This window comes from Mauremys reevesii, linkage group 1 (genome assembly GCF_016161935.1).
Source record: "Mauremys reevesii isolate NIE-2019 linkage group 1, ASM1616193v1, whole genome shotgun sequence".
NCBI lineage: Eukaryota > Metazoa > Chordata > Testudines > Geoemydidae > Mauremys > Mauremys reevesii.
The window spans coordinates 334,633,415-334,649,254 of record NC_052623.1 but is presented as its reverse complement, the minus strand read 5'-3'; the positions used below and the strand labels follow the sequence as shown (position 1 = coordinate 334,649,254).

The window sequence follows — 15,840 nt, the reverse complement described above, 5'->3', positions numbered from 1 at the left end:
TGATGCTGGTGAGCTCTTGCTCACCTCCTACTGAAGTTGCTTTTTTTGACAACAGCTGTAACTTTGACTTGGGTGTCACTAGAACAGAGCATCTAAGTTGTCTCATTCTGCTTTCCACCATCAAGCAGGCATCTGCTATTTTTCACATCATATCCAATTAGGCATGCAGTATAAAGCCAGAGGTGAAAAGAGCTTTGGTTTAGAAACATGATGATATTAAACAAGAATACCATACAGAATTTGCTGTATAACTAGCGTTGTTCTCCTTTGCCTTAATGTCAGCTACTCGTCACCTGATTAAATATAAACTTAACTGAAGTGTTACAAGGTAAAAAATTAAAACTGTCAAAAATAAATACATATCTACACAATTATTTTTTTAAATTACTAATTCGTCTCATCTGAAATCTTTCTACATACTACTTCACATTCAATTTAATTTGCCTATAAAATAGCACGTCAGTAAAACCTTATTTTTAATTGTGATAACATTTTTAAAAGTTTGAAATGACTGAAGGTGAAAATTTTACAAAATGTATTGTTTTCTTTATAACTTGTGCAAAATAGTTATTGTTTTAGGACTGCAATGGTGGTTGTGAAAAGAGCAAGACACTGAGGAAAAGTAAATCACAAAAAGTATTCATGGAAAAGAATGGTAATATGTGGCTTAGACATAGATTAGGAAGGCAGATTTTCTAGTAATTCTCTAGAAGATTTTCAAGTAATTTGATGATTATCATGGAGAATAATGTCTATGGGCCATTTTGTGCCTTGCAGTATTAAGCAGAACTTCTCCCATTGGCTTAAAAATGAACCCCTGATTTGGCCTTATGTAGTTTTTCTTCTGGCTGACGTCTCAAAGTCTGTACTGCCTCCCCATCCTCCATGGTCCTTGTTACTGTTTGATATCATGGGTTCTCTTGGGCTCTGTGACTCTGTCCTCTCATGATTCTCGTACCCCTCTGGCTCTTCTTTCAGTGTCTCTTTTACCAGCTTTTCCTCTTTTCCATTCTGCCTCCCTGATGGAGTCTCTCAGGGCTCCATTGTTGGCTCCCTCCTCTTCTCCCAGTTCATCAAATCCTGTCACTACTTCTTCTGCAAAAATTCAAGAATCCAGCCCTTCCTTTCTGTCCCAAAGGTCATATGGCTTGTCCACACTCTAATCACCTCCAGCCTTGACCTCCTTACAATCTCCTCCTCCCTACTGTTCTAGATATTAACCTTGTCTTTCTCCAGTCTATTCAGAATACTGCCACCTGACTCATCTTCCTAACCTGTTTCTCTGACTGGTACAGCTCACTCTTTGGATCTCTCCACTGCTTTCCTCGCTGCACTGCATAACAAAGTCAGGCAACTTGCCATTATCTTCAAGGCTCTACACTTACTCATCCTTAATCTATACCTTTGGCCTTGTGCTCTTTTGCATTCCTTCCCAGACTCCTTCATTCCACCAGTGATGTCAGCCTCGATGTCCCCTTTGTTTTTATTTTTTTATTCCCACTCCAAACTGGATGCCTTCTTCCATACTGTCTGTAGGTATGCCTCCCCAAAGAAATTAACCATATCATCTTGCTTGCCTCATAGAATATTAGGATTGGAAAGGACCTCAGGAGATCATCTAGTCCAATCCCCTGCACAAAGCAGGACCAATCCCCAACTAAATCATCTCAGCCAGGGCTTTGTCAAGCCTGACCTTAAAAACCTCTAAGGAAGGAGATTCCACCACCTCCCTAGGTAAACCATTCCAGTGCTTCACCACCCGCCTAGTGAAAAGGTTTTGCCTAATAGCCAATCTAAACCTCCCCCACTGCAACTTGAGACCACTACTCCTTGTTCTGTCATCTGGTACCACTGAGAACCGTCTAGATCCGTCCTCTTCGGACCCCCTTTCAAGTAGTTGAAAGCAGCTATCAAATCCCCCACCCCATTCTTCTCTTCTGCAGACTAAACAATCCCAGTTCCCTCAGCCTCTCCTCATAAGTGATGTTCTCCAGCCCCCTAATCATTTCTGTTGCCCTCTGCTGGTCTCTTTCCATTTTTTCTACATCCTTCTTGTAGTGTGGGGCCCAAAAGTGGACACAGTACTCCGGATGAGGCCTCACCAATGTCGAATAGAGGGGAATGATCACGTCCCTCAATCTGCTGGCAATGCCCCTACTTATACAGCCCAAATGCCGTTAGCCTTCTTGGCAACAAGGTCACACTGTTGGCTCATATCCAGCTTCTCATCCACTGTAACCCCTAGGTCCTTTTCTGCAAAACTGCTTCCTAGCAACTCGGTCCCTAGTCTGTAGCAGTGCATGGGATCCTTCCGTCCTAAGTGCAGGACTCTGCGCTTGTCCTTGTTGAACCTCATCAGATTTCTTTTTGGCCCAATCCTCTAATTTGTCTAGGTCCCTCTGTATCCTATGCCTACCTTCCAGCGTATCTACCACTCATCCCAGTTTAGTGTCATCTGCAAACTTGCTGAGGGTGCAATCCATGCCATCCTCCAGATCATTCATGAAGATATTGAACAAAACCGCCCCCAGGACTGACCCTTGGGGCACTCTGCTTGATACCAGCTGCCAACTAGACATGGAGCCATTGATCACTACCCATTCAGCCCGATGATTTAGCCAGCTTTCTATCCACTTTATAGTCCATTCATCCAGCCCATACTTCTTTAATTTGCTGTCAAGAATACTCCCGCAGATCTCTCCTAAATACTTACTTCCATCATCTTCGCTATGAAAAGTGATGGAGAAAAAGTTAAAATGAGCGAGAGAGAGAATCTTAAGTTAACAATTATCAAGATGTGTATATGCCTCCCTGAATTGCTACATGATATTATTGTCACCCTTATTTCCTCAGTTTCCCCTGTCCCACCTTTGTTATCTGTTGATGACTCTCACTAATTGTCTAGTCATCTGTATGTCAGATTTAGACTGTAAGTTCTTTGGGGGAGGAAATATGCCTTTACATTTTTGAGTGCTCCAAAATAAGGACTCCCTATTACTGAGAATTAGGCTTTGAGGCTAATGAATCATCACTGAAGAGAGACAGTTTTCCAATCACTAGGACACTATTTAGATTTTGGAAAATGTATAGTTTAATCAAGTATCAGAGGGGTAGCCGTGTTAGTCTGGATCTGTAAAAAGCGACAAAGAGTCCTGTGGCACCTTATAGACTAACAGACTTATTGGAGCATAAGCTTTCGTGGATGAATACTCACTTCGTCAGATGCATGTAGTGGAAATTTCCAGAGGCAGGTATAAATATGCAGTCAAGAATCAGTCTAGAGATAACAAGGTTAGTTCAATCAGGGAGGATGAGGCCCTCTTCTAGCAGCTGAGGTGTGATCACCCGGGGAGGACAAACTGCTTTTGTAGTTGGCTAGCCATTCACAGTCTTTGTTTAATCCTGAGCTGATGGTGTCAAATTTGCAAATGAACTGAAGCTCAGCAGTTTCTCTTTGAAGTCTGGTCCTGAAGGTTTTTTTTGCTGCAGGATGGCTACCTTTAAATCTGCTATTGTGTGGCCAGGGAGGTTGAAGTGTTCTCCTACAGGTTTTTGTATATTGCCATTCCTAATATCTGACTTGTGTCCATTTATCCTTTTATGTAGGGACTGTCCAGTTTGGCCGATGTACATAGCAGAGGGGCATTGCTGGCACATGATGGCGTATATTACATTGGTAGACATGCAAGTGAATGAACTAGTGATATTGTGGCTGATCTGGTTAGGTCCTGTGATGGTGTCGCTGGTGTAGATATGTGGGCAGAGTTGGCATCAAGTTGTGTTGCATGGATTGGTTCCTGAGTTAGAGTTACTATGGTGCGGTGTGTGGTTGCTGGTGAGACTATGCTTAAGGTTGGCAGGTTGTCTGTGGGCGAGGACTGGCCTGCCTCCCAAGGTCTGTGAAAGCGAGGGATCATTGTCCAGGATGGGTTGTAGATCACTGATGATGCGTTGGAGAGGTTTAAGCTGAGGACTGTAAGTGATGGCCAGTGGAGTTTTGTTGGTTTCTTTCTTGGGCTTGTCTTGTAGCAGGAGGCTTCTGGGTACACTTCTGGCTCTATTGATTTGTTTCCTTATTTCCTCATGCGAGTATTGTAGTTTTGAGAATGCTTGATGAAGATCTTATAGGTGTTGGTCTCTGTCTGAGGGGTTGGCACAAATGCGATTGTACCTCAGCGCTTGGCTGTAGACGGTGGATCATGTGGTGTGTCCAGGATGGAAGCTGGAGGCATGAAGGTAGGCATAGCGGTCGATGGGTTTTCGGTATAGGGTGGTGTTAATGTGACTGTCACTTATTTGTACCATTGTGTTTAGGAAGTGGACCTCCCGTATAGATTGGTCCAGGTTGAAGTTGATGGTGGGGTGGAAGCTGTTGAAATTGTGGTGGAATTCTTCCAGAGTCTCCTTCCCATGGGTCCAGATGATGAAGATGTCATCAATGTAGTGTATGTAGAGAAGGGGCATGAGTGGACAGGAGCTGAGGAAGCGTTGGTCCAGGTCAGCCATAAAAATGTTGGCATAGTGCGTGGCCATGCGGGTGCCCATAGCGGTGCCACCAGTCTGGAGGTATATATTGTCACCAAATTTGAAATAATTGTGTGTGAGGATAAAGGCACAGAGCTCAGCAGCCAGTTGTGCTGTGGCATCATCGGGGATACTGTTCCTGACAGCTTGTATTCCATCTGTGTGTGGCATGTTTGTGGAGAGAGCCTCCACATCCATGGTGGCTAGGATGGTGTTTTCTGGGAGATCACCAATACATTGTAGTTTTCTCAGGAAATCAGTTGTGTCATGGAGATAGCTGGGAGTGCTGGTGGCATAGGATCTGAGTAGAGAGTCCACATATCCAGACAGTCCTTCAGTGAGAGTGCCAATTCCAGAGATGATGGGGCGTCCAGGATTTCCAGGTCCGTGGATCTTGGGTAGTAGATAGAATAACCCCGGTCGGGGTTCTAAGGGTATGTTGATTACCCTTAGAGGTTTAATCAAGTTTAATCAAGTGATTCTTAAATCATTTGAAACTGATTTGTGTAACTTTTTCACTTCTCAACTTGTGTATTCTAGTTAACAAGCTTATCAATATACGTAAGTAGTCATCTCAACACCTCTTACCTGCAGAGGCCACTCCAGGCCATCTGCCGCCTGCGGTAAAACTTCAGTGTGCTGCTCCCCTCCTCATAGGCCTAAGGCAGCAGAGTCAGCCCAGATGCTTTTTCATCATGACAGAGAGGTAGCTGGGCCAAATGGAATGCTGCTGTCCTTGGCAGTGCCTAGTTTGCCTATAGCTAGAGCAGGGGTTGGCAACCTTTCAGAAGTGGTGTGCCGAGTCTTCATTTATTCACTCTCATTTAAGGTTTCGCGTGCCAGTAATACATTTTAATGTTTTTAGAAGGTCTCTTTCTATAAGTCTATAATATATAACTAAACTATTGTTGTATATAAAGTAAATAAGGATTTTAAAATGTTTAAGAAGCTTAATTTAAAATTAAATTAAAATGCAGAGCCCCCCAGACTGGTAGCCAGGACCTGGGCAGTGTGAGTGCCACTGAAAATCACCTCGCGTGCCACCTTGGGCACCCGTGCCATAGGTTGCCTACCCGAGCTAGAGCATACCATGCGTACCAGCATACTAAACCTGACTTAGACATCTTGAATTCAAGGACAAAACTTCTTGCTAATCAGTTCTTGTTGGGTGGGAGATTGATTTGTCTTCCAAGGCTATATCGGCAGGGAAAAAGGTTACTCATGCAGTGAAGTAGATGTGCAAATTGGTTTCTAATTCGTCAGTCCAAAAGCAAATTTGGCACTGGTGCATAATTTCTGTGAAGAAAACAATACCTGTAGGTAATTAAACTGAAGTCTGAGAGGATCTGTAATTCAGTAAATATTATGTGCTATGAAATGTTTGTGATGAGGGGAGTTATGAAAGTACTAATATGAATAACTTTAACCCAACATAGGAAGTTGTTCTTATCTAGTACCAGTGTTAAATCCCATCATTAGGAAAAATGCGCCATTCCCCTGAAAACATGGTAGTTGATTGTTCCTTTTAATTACAACATTTACTTAAATGTCCACAAATCATTTTTTTAAATGACTGAAAGGTGCACACTGCTCACTTAAATTGATTCAAAATCCCCTTAGCTCTTATTATCTGCCTCTGATGTCATTAAAAATAAATGAATGAAATTAGTAATATAATACATATGCCAGGATATGCATTTATAAGTTAAATTCTAAGGTCCTTGATTCTGCAATTAAACTCCCAGAGACATTTTTTTAAAAATTAAAATTTCACCTTAAACTTACAGGACTAAATTCACCACTGTTATAAACGGGCAATACACACCCACACATATACATATACATATACATATACATATACATATACATATACATATACATATACATATACATATACATATACATATACATATACATATACATGTATATGTATATGTGTGTGTGTGTATATATATATGTATATAAACGGGCAATACACACCCACACACACACATGTATATGTATATGTGTGTGTGTGTATATATATATGTATATAAAATGTTGAAATTTTATTATATACACATGTAAAATCACCAAATTCAGTAATAGAAATGCCTATATACATACATAAGGTGCCTGAGATATAGTTGCTGTGGAAATCATTTTTTTTCAATGTCTTAACTTTGAGTTTCAAATGGCAACCATAAAGTTGCAGTTAATAACTTACAAAAAGTTCTCATGCCAGTTGACAAATTAGAAGTTGTGAAGGGTTGCTCAGGTGAATAATTTCTTCTATGCTGGAAAAAAGAACATCTGTTTGTAATCTAAAAAACTGTTGCATTTTCAAAATGTACCCCTTAGTAGAAGGGTAGCATTTATGTAATGACTGTATAATTACATTTTTTTAAAAAATGATTTCCCTCACTCTGCTCCGTAGGAGATGACATCTGTGCAGCTTATCATTTTCATTGCATTCTTTGTTTAGATTTTGTTCTTGAAGCTTAACAATGCATTGTTCACAGACAAAAATCTCTCCCTACTTATAATACTTCATTCAGTGAAAACAAAACCTGTATTGGTGGAATGTTTTAGACTTTTAGAATTTAAATGCAAAAGTGCTAGGAAATTTAGCTGTGGTTCCTACTTAAACTCTGACTCCCTTGCAGATGCATTGTATTTTGCTTTTGAATATACTGTTTAACTTTATATCATAACATTTGCATGTGATGTGGGCAAATTGATGTTTATATGGTAGTGCTAACTGCAGATAAATCTCAATTACGTGAATGACTTTCAGGATGCAGTATATAGAAATGAAATAATCGAAAGTTTGCAAAATTGGAATTCCAATTTTGAAAGCCATTTCCAACTAATCAGACTTAATATAGTCAGAATTTGTCTATATACTGCATGTTCTGCAATAAGTTGTTTTAGGAAATTTTGTAATTGGTGGACTTCATTCAGCTTTCTAACAGGAGAAAAAGATCTGAGGACAGATTCTGCACTGACATACACCCTGTATAATTCCAGCAGAACCAAAGAGGTTGCAGAGAGTGTGAGGCAGAACAGAAGCTGGCCCAGTTTTTCATTGTCAGACACTATAAAATAAAACAGTTTACAAAACGTTAACATAGAATATGTAATGCAACAAATTGTGTTATACTGTGCAACCACAAGGTGGCATTGTGTGTAAAGTACCCGTACCTTATTTAAGCTAACCTCAGCCAGACCTGGTAGTATGTTGAATGATCTTATAGAGAATATATCTGGTGTGTATCTCTCTGGGAAGGAAGCTCTGTGGCCAGTCCATATCTGGTACAGAAGCCTGACCTGCAACCTACTGTGTACAAGATGTTCATGACATGGTGTCAGAAGTAAACTAGTGCCAGAGGAGAATAGCAACAAAAGGAACAAAGCAAGAAATGTTGCAAACAGAAGGGAAAAAAGCAACAAAGATTGCAGAATCTCTTCAACATTCCACTCTTCGATGCCTTTAAAATTGACTGAGGAGCAGACATGAGCATCATCTGAGAAGGGACTTACAATTATCTTCTCCCCGTCCCAGAGCTGAAATCACCTGACATAGCCCTGAATAGCCCTGCTGGTTTTCTGAAGTGCATAGGCCAGTTCATCACATAAACAACTTAAAAGGACAAAATATAAGGCCCAGCAAGTCTCGAATCTGGGCCTGCAGAGTTGCCAAGCAGCAAACACCTCCATGCCACGACCCAGCGGCAATAGTAGCTAGCTCATGACCTGCTGTGGACACAGACCCCACAGGAAGCTCCACCTCAAGGGGTCTAACAGGCAGTATCCTCATGGCTCCTGATAGAATCCCTGCCCTTTATAAACCTAAGGGGCATTTCAGGAATTGGCCAGGCAACAGTGTGAATCTTCTGTAGCTGCTACTACCATTCCTGCTCTCTTTCTTGAACTCCTGGCTTTGACCTCGACTTGTTTTGGACATCATCTCTTGACCTGGACCCTGAAACCCCACTCAGACTCTGATCCTTGGTATTGACCCTGGCCTTGACCTTGACTATGAACTCCTCCACTACTCTCAGCCTCAGGTTTGACCCTAGTCGACCATGGATCCTGACTGCCCATGTCAGGATCTTGACACAAAAGCTATACATTCCGCATGCATGTGATTGAAGGATCAAAGACCAACAACCTTCTCAGCCACAGCATGGCAGCCATAGGTGGACCCTAATGAGAAGGATGGAAGAACCTGACAGAGTATTTGATGATACTGGACTTTTGAGAGGAGATCCAATACAAATAAACTTAAGAGACAATGCTGAGCCATACCATGTGCAAACACATCTACCAGACAGACCTTCGAAGAGACTAGATGCAGATTTATGCAAATTCCAAGGACATCATTGCCTGGTTGTTGACTATTTTTTCAGGTGTTCAGAAATAATATACTTGAAAAACATAACATGGCATAGTGTTATCAAGAAACTGAAGTGCATTTTTGTTCACTTTGGTATTTCAGAACAATTAGTGAAGACAACAGACCACAATTCACTGCAGCAGAATTTAAGTTATCCTAAACAAAACATGATTTTGATCATTACCCACAAGTGACTGGAGAGGCTGAGAGAGCTGTCCAGACAGCCAAGGAAGTCCTTCAGCAGGAAGTTTCATTCCTCGCTCATTTGAGCTACAGATCAACACCAACAGTAGCTACTCAGTAATTCCAGCATAGCTTCTGATGGGAAGACAACTCAGAACAACTGTTCCAACTTTGCAAAAGAGTCCATCTCCCAAGTGACCAGACATGAAAAGAGTAGCCAAATTGGATAAAAAGGCAAAAAACGCTTATGAACACTTTTATAACAGATATCAATCAGAAAACTGGGTCTAGAACCTGGTTACTGTGTTTGTGCCAAACTGAATTGAGAAAAAAGATGGAGAATTCCAGCTCTGATAAAGAAAAAGAATTCAGCACCCAGATCATATGTGATCAAGACAAACAGTGGAGAGGTCTGTTGGAACTGTCGATAACTATAGTTTGTTCTGTCTGAGGAACAATCAACAGAGCAAACTCTACACATGGTGGATGCAAAACAAAAAGAAGACTCAAAGATTCCAAACCAACCACACAGCCAGTCATTGCAACTAATGGACAGCCAGATAACCACGCTGTTATGCATTTGGGTCATAAGAAAACCAGTATGATTCAGAAATCTTAACAGACTGGTCCATACTGAACTTAAAAGATATTGTAAATTTTGTAAAGGGTAGAAATCTTAAAGGGAGAGATGGAATGGAATGCTAAACTGTACTATACTATTCAGCCACTAGATGGCATTGTGTGTAAAATACCTTATTTAAGCTGACCTTACCAGGATCTGGCAGTGTATTAAAATATCTTATAGTGCAGTGTTTCCCAAACTTGGGATGCCACTTGTTTAGGGAAAGCCCCTGGTGGGCCGAGCCGGTTTGTTTACCTGCCCCGTCTGCAGGTTCGGCCAATCACAGCTCCCACTGGCTGCTCCAGTTCTCTCCAGGCCAATGGGAGCCGCTGGAAGCGGCTGCCAGTACATCCCTCGGCCCACGCCACTTCCAGCAGTTCCCATTGGCCTGGAGCAGCGAACCTCGGCCAGTGGGAGCCATGATCAGCCAGAACTGCGGATGGGACAGGTAAACAAACCGACCCAGCCCGCCAGGGGCTTTCCCTACACAAGCGGCGTCCCAAGTTTGGGAAACACTGTTATAGTGAATACATCTAGTGTGTGACTGGGTAGAAAGCTGTGTGGCCGGTCCATATCTGAAATAGAATCCTGCTAGTAGCACCCCTGCAACCTACCATGCGCACAAGGTATACATGACAGACTGAGGCCTCTCTACTAGAAAAGTGCAAATCAAATTTAAAAATCAATCTAGTTTAAACTGGTGCAACTCCCCAATATAAACACACTTAGGGTATGGCTACACTTACAGCTGTACAGCGCTGGGAGTTACAGCTGTCTTCGTACAGCTGTGTAGGGAAAGCGCTGGTGTGTGGCCACACTCACAACTACCAGCGCTGCAGTGTGGCCACATTTGCAGCGCTGTTGAGTGGTGCATTATGGGCAGCTATCCCAGCGTTCAAGTGGCAGCAACGTGCTTTTCAAAAGAGGGGGGTGGGGTGGAGTGTGACAGGGAGTGGGGGAGAGAGAGTGGATTTTTGGAGCCGACACTGTGTGTCAGATTTTGCAAGGCAGGGAGCTGAACATTTCCTCGACCCCTCATTCACTCTTAACTGCAAACAGCCTGCAGACCAGATAAGCAACTGTTGGAGCAGCTGCTTTCTCTCCCCGCTGTTTCTCTCCTCAAGCAAACATTCATCCCCCTGCCTGCCTCATTCACAGCAAAGTAGTGGGTTATCTCAATTGATTGTTCACAGTCAGTTACAGATTGATCATGGCAAACAAGAGCTGTGTTTGTTTTTTAGATAAGCAGCTCCCGGAGCCCCGAGTTCACAACAAAACAAAGAGGCATCATAGCAAAACAAAGAAAGTAATTTAGTTAAGCATTCTGGGATATCTCCTAATACCCTGGAGGCCAATAACAGCGCTGGTGTGTGGCCACACTTGATGAGCAGCGCTGCACTCGTTGTACCCCAAGCAGACCAGGTGTACAGCCAGCGCTGCAGGCAGGGAGTTGCAGCGCTGGATGTGCCTTGCAGGTGTGGACAGTTACTAAGTTGCAGTGCTGTAAAGCCTCCACCAGCGCTGCAACTCTCCAGTGTAGCCAAGCCCTTAGTGTACGTCTACACTGCAATCAGGAGGTGTGAGACTGCAGCTGATATAGGCACATCTGAGCTAGTTTTGATCTAATCTAGCTTGAATAACAATAGCAGTTAAGCCTGGCAGTATGGGCAGGGGCACAGGCTAGCCACTTGAGTACATACCTACAGTCCTGGACAGGCTGTACACAGGAGGCTAGTCCTGTGCCACTGCCCTGTTGCCATGGCTTCACTGCTACAGTATTTGGGTATTTCTACATGTGCTGCAATCCAGGGCTCTAGTAAGAGGTGCCAGAACACACTTCCAGTAAGTGATAGTATTGAAGTACCAGAACATTCTTACAGTTCCCCAAAAACGTACTGGAATGGAATTCCAGTGTGATCAATCATGACTCAAGTCCTGCTGCAATCACACCTCCCAACTGCAGGGTAGACATACCTTACACTGGTTTAATTCTTACTTATAGCTGTTTAGTTTGGGTTGGTAAACAACTGGCTTAAGCTAAATTAATATAAACAAGGCTCAAACTGGTTTAAGTGCATCTACATTAAAGAATCGCATCAATTTAACTAGCTCTATTTTGAAATTTCTTCAAGTTTTGTCAACATACAAACTTGCACTGGTTTAATTAATGGTGTATTTTTAAAACAATTTAGCTAAACCGGTGTAAGATTTGTCTGTAGACAAGGTCTTAGCTAAACCATACCTTTTTAGGGTGTGGCTACACTTGCAGCTGTAGAGCACTTTGAGTTAAACCAGCCTTCGTAGAGCGCAGTAGGGAAAGCGCTGGAGTCTGTCCACACTGACAGCTGCCAGCGCACTGGCGTGGCCACATTAATCAGCTCTTGCAGCAGCCACAGAGAGCAGTGCATTGTGGTAGCTATCCCAGCATGCAAGTGGCTGCAATGTGCTTTTCAAATGGGGAGTGTGGAGTGTGACAGGGAGTGTGTTGTGTGTATGTGGGAGGAGAGAGAGTGGGTTTTTGGGTAGCTGAGAGCATGTCAGCATGCTGTCTTGTAAGTTCAAACAGCAGCAGACCTTCCCCTCCCCACCCCCGCCTCTCTTTCTCACACACAGTATTCCACAGTAATGGTTGCTTTGTCTCGGAGCAGATAAGCATGCCGGCTGTCAAACGGAGCTTTCAAAGGGCATATCCAAAACAATGACAAGAGTGGCTGCTTGACTTAAGGGGATTATGGGACATTTCCAGAGGCTGATCAGAGCACAGTAATGCCACACCTCATTCACACTGACGCTGGGGCACATCAAACATTATTCCACTCACCGAGGTGGAGTACCAGGAGCACTCTAGCTGTGGAGTCAGAGCGCTCTACGTGCTTTGCCAGTGTGGACGGGTAGTGAGCTAGTGCACCCAGGGCTCCTTTAATGCGCTGTAACTCGCAAGTGTAGCCAAGCCCTTAACAAGGCCTAAGCCTAATTATGCTTACAGCAACAATAGCTCTTCTGTGTGTTACCCTGGTTTCCCCACACTCAAAGAGTAAACACAATAGATTTTCATTGTTGCTCTACAGAGAGGCTGGCTAGCCCTTCCTCAGCAAATCATTAGCAGGCTGTCATGGAATCCTGAACAAGGTTCCAACAGCTTGAAACAACACCTCTTTCCCCTCCAAGGCATCTGTAATTGTCAAACACTTTGACCAGAAAAAGAAACCCACCTTTTGAGTAAAAGTGACTGGAAACATCCTTTGGATGAATAAAATATGAAGAGTTGCCATCTTCTATCTATATCCTTATGATTCATCTCTGCCAAATAGCCTCTCCGTGGCCCTGATTCTCATCCCATATACACTATAAAGACAAGGTGGATGAGATAATATCTTGTATTGGACTAACTTCTGTTTGTTAGTGAAAGAGACAAACTTTCAAGCTTACACAGAGCTCTTCTTCAGGTCTGGGAAAGGTACTCGGAGTGTCACAGCTAAATACAAGGTGGAACAGATTGTTTAGCACGAGGAGTTAACATGTTGTAAGAGGCATTGAAGGTGAAGTGGGCAGTTAACACCTCTGCAGAACAAAGGAGGATTAGTGGGTTATAGATTGTTGTAATGAGCCGTAAATCCAGTGCCTTTGTTAGACATTGAGAATCATGGGCTTAATAAAGTTAAGAATTTAAGCTCCAAGTCTCATCTTTTGAAGGTATTGTACAGGTTTCCTTTGAGGACAAGGACTGAGAGGTCAGGTACAGAGCAATCATTTTGTGAAAAGTGCTCATCCACAGGTAATACTGTGGTTTTGTCTTATCATTTTTCTGTGTGCACTCATTCAAGAGCATAGTGATTGTCTTCTTTCACCCACATAATAGTTGTTAAGGAATTTTTAGTGCTCTGGATAAGGTACATCATATCTTGTGACTGGCATGTGCAGGACCCAGGGATCTTGAAAGATGAGTTGCAGGTGGGGTATTAATCCTCATGGCAGTGGAGATATGTCTACAGGTTCTGTATCTCTTGTGATGGCGGGGTCTGGTGTGGCTTAGAGTGGGTGGGTCCTGGTCTGTGGGGAGCTCTCTTTTGATTGTGAAGTTGGGGGGTTGTCTGAAAGCCAGAAGAAGGGGTTCAGGAAAAATTTCTTTCAGAATGTAGTTCCCATTGCGTATGGGTTGTAATTGTTTAATAATAACCCATATGGATTGCAGTGTGGGATGGTAGGAGACAACGAGGCCAGAGGGTTGTTTGGTCAGAGGGATTTTTCATTTAAATTCTATTAATTGGGCATCACGCCATTGAAAACAAAGGAACTAACTCAGATGTAAAACCTGTATGAGATCAGAATCTAACCCAGGGTTTGCAAATGCAAATTCACTTACATATGAAACATATATTTCCAGAGAAGTGCAGATTCTATACATATAAAGATGTATTTAGGAAGGTTTAATATTAATCTTAAATAAATGCACTGGACAATTATGCACTAAGAAAAGGGAACTGTCAAAATGACAATACTCTATGGTAAGAGCTACAAATGGAATAAAGCCAAAAGCCTTTCTAACATGATTATAATTACACCTTAGGATATTCAAGATTTATCATGAGCATAACAGCATTCAAATGCCTGGATCATCTATATATATTCTCTTTGATAGAGCAATGGGAGGATTATATTTAGCACAGTCGGAACTAAAGTGTCTGCTTTCTTTTACAATTCTAAATGTCAGCACTTGCTGCTGGTTTGTTGTTGTAGCAGGGGAAGGGAAATCCCTAGATGCAGAAGGGGAGAGAGAAAAGAAGAAATGACAGGATCCCTTTGGATGATAAGCCAGTGGGTTACCATGCACTTAATAGTGAACATTCTGCATGGGGGGGGAAAAAAGCTCCAAGCCCTCCTCCATAAAGGGCTGTGGGGTTCCCAGGAGCCTCAATATGTCTGGCAGGCTCCCAGGGAGGGTTGGCAGGAAATCACCCCAGGATCACAGCAGAGGGAGGCAGGGCAGCAGTGGAGAACAGCCCAGGTAGCAGCTACACACCAGGGCCTGGAGGTTTTTCCAGATGGAAATGGGAGAATGCCTGGGTTACATGTGGCTGTGTCTATTCCCTACCCCAGTGGGGCTGAGGTTTTCCCAGCAGCATCAGGGAGGCAGTGAGGTCTGACAGCATGTGTGGCTTTGGAGTAGGCAGCCCTGGGGCAGTGGTGGCAGCAGCAGGAATCAAAAAAGGATGATACTCTCCCTCTCCTCTCTCCCGCATTTCTTCCCCACACCCCATTGTGAGATGGGTGAGTTGAGGTCTTTAAATCTCTTAGTTGTGGTGAGGCCAGAAACTCTCTTCTCAAGAAACTTGGGGGAGAGGGTAGGTTGGCCTCAAAGCCGTGGTGGCCAGAAAATTTCCCTTGGGCAGGGAGCTGAGGACACAAGGAACAAGCATGTACTGCAGGCTTGGCTGTCAGATACTAGTGCCCAGAAAATAAGTATCAGAGGGGTAGCCGTGTTAGTCTGGATCTAGCAACAAGACTAACAGCTTTTGTGGGTGAATACCACTTGCATGTGGGGAAAATAAGTGGTAGGCAAGCAACCCCTGTAAGTGTGCAGGCAGCCGGCGAGTAGTGGCAGCAGCCAACAGAACATGGGTCTTCCTACCAGGCAGAATGTTACAGACCAAACACCTTTAATCCAACATAGGGCAGAAATGTAGTGACAGGGGCCAAGGCTTCTTTGCAGGTTGGCTGGTAGGTTAGGAATACAGCCAGCAAAAGAAGCACAGAGTGCTACCTCCAGCCCCGCTAGGCTGGCTTGTATGGAGACTGAATTAGAGATAGAGATGGCTAGAAGTGCTGGGGCATCCAAGAAAATTACTTTGTATGAACTACAGTGTTGGCAATCATCACTTTCACAGCCCGGGTAGGGTCTTTGAGATGGGTAATTTGCATTTGGCAATCAGCTGCCTCCTCAGTCATGGCCAGAGCCAATTTATTATTAGGACCAAATCAAGAGATGGAGGATTTATTGAGTGCTGGACAATCTCTGAATCAGTGCCCTAGGGTTTCCTTGAAGGGAGGATTGGATGCCAGAGTTAGACCTGATTTGGAGGAATGGGGGGAGGGGGGGATTAAATCTGGGGTTTTCACCGGGGCAAATGGTCGT

General features: G+C 43.3%; 1 protein-coding gene across 9 annotated transcripts in view; it reads left to right on the top strand.

The window, feature by feature from the left end:
- LHFPL3 (LHFPL tetraspan subfamily member 3) overlaps positions 1-15,840 on the top strand; it is a 406,285-nt gene that overhangs the window by 236,100 nt on the left and 154,345 nt on the right. The gene's annotated exons all lie outside the window — the stretch shown is intronic.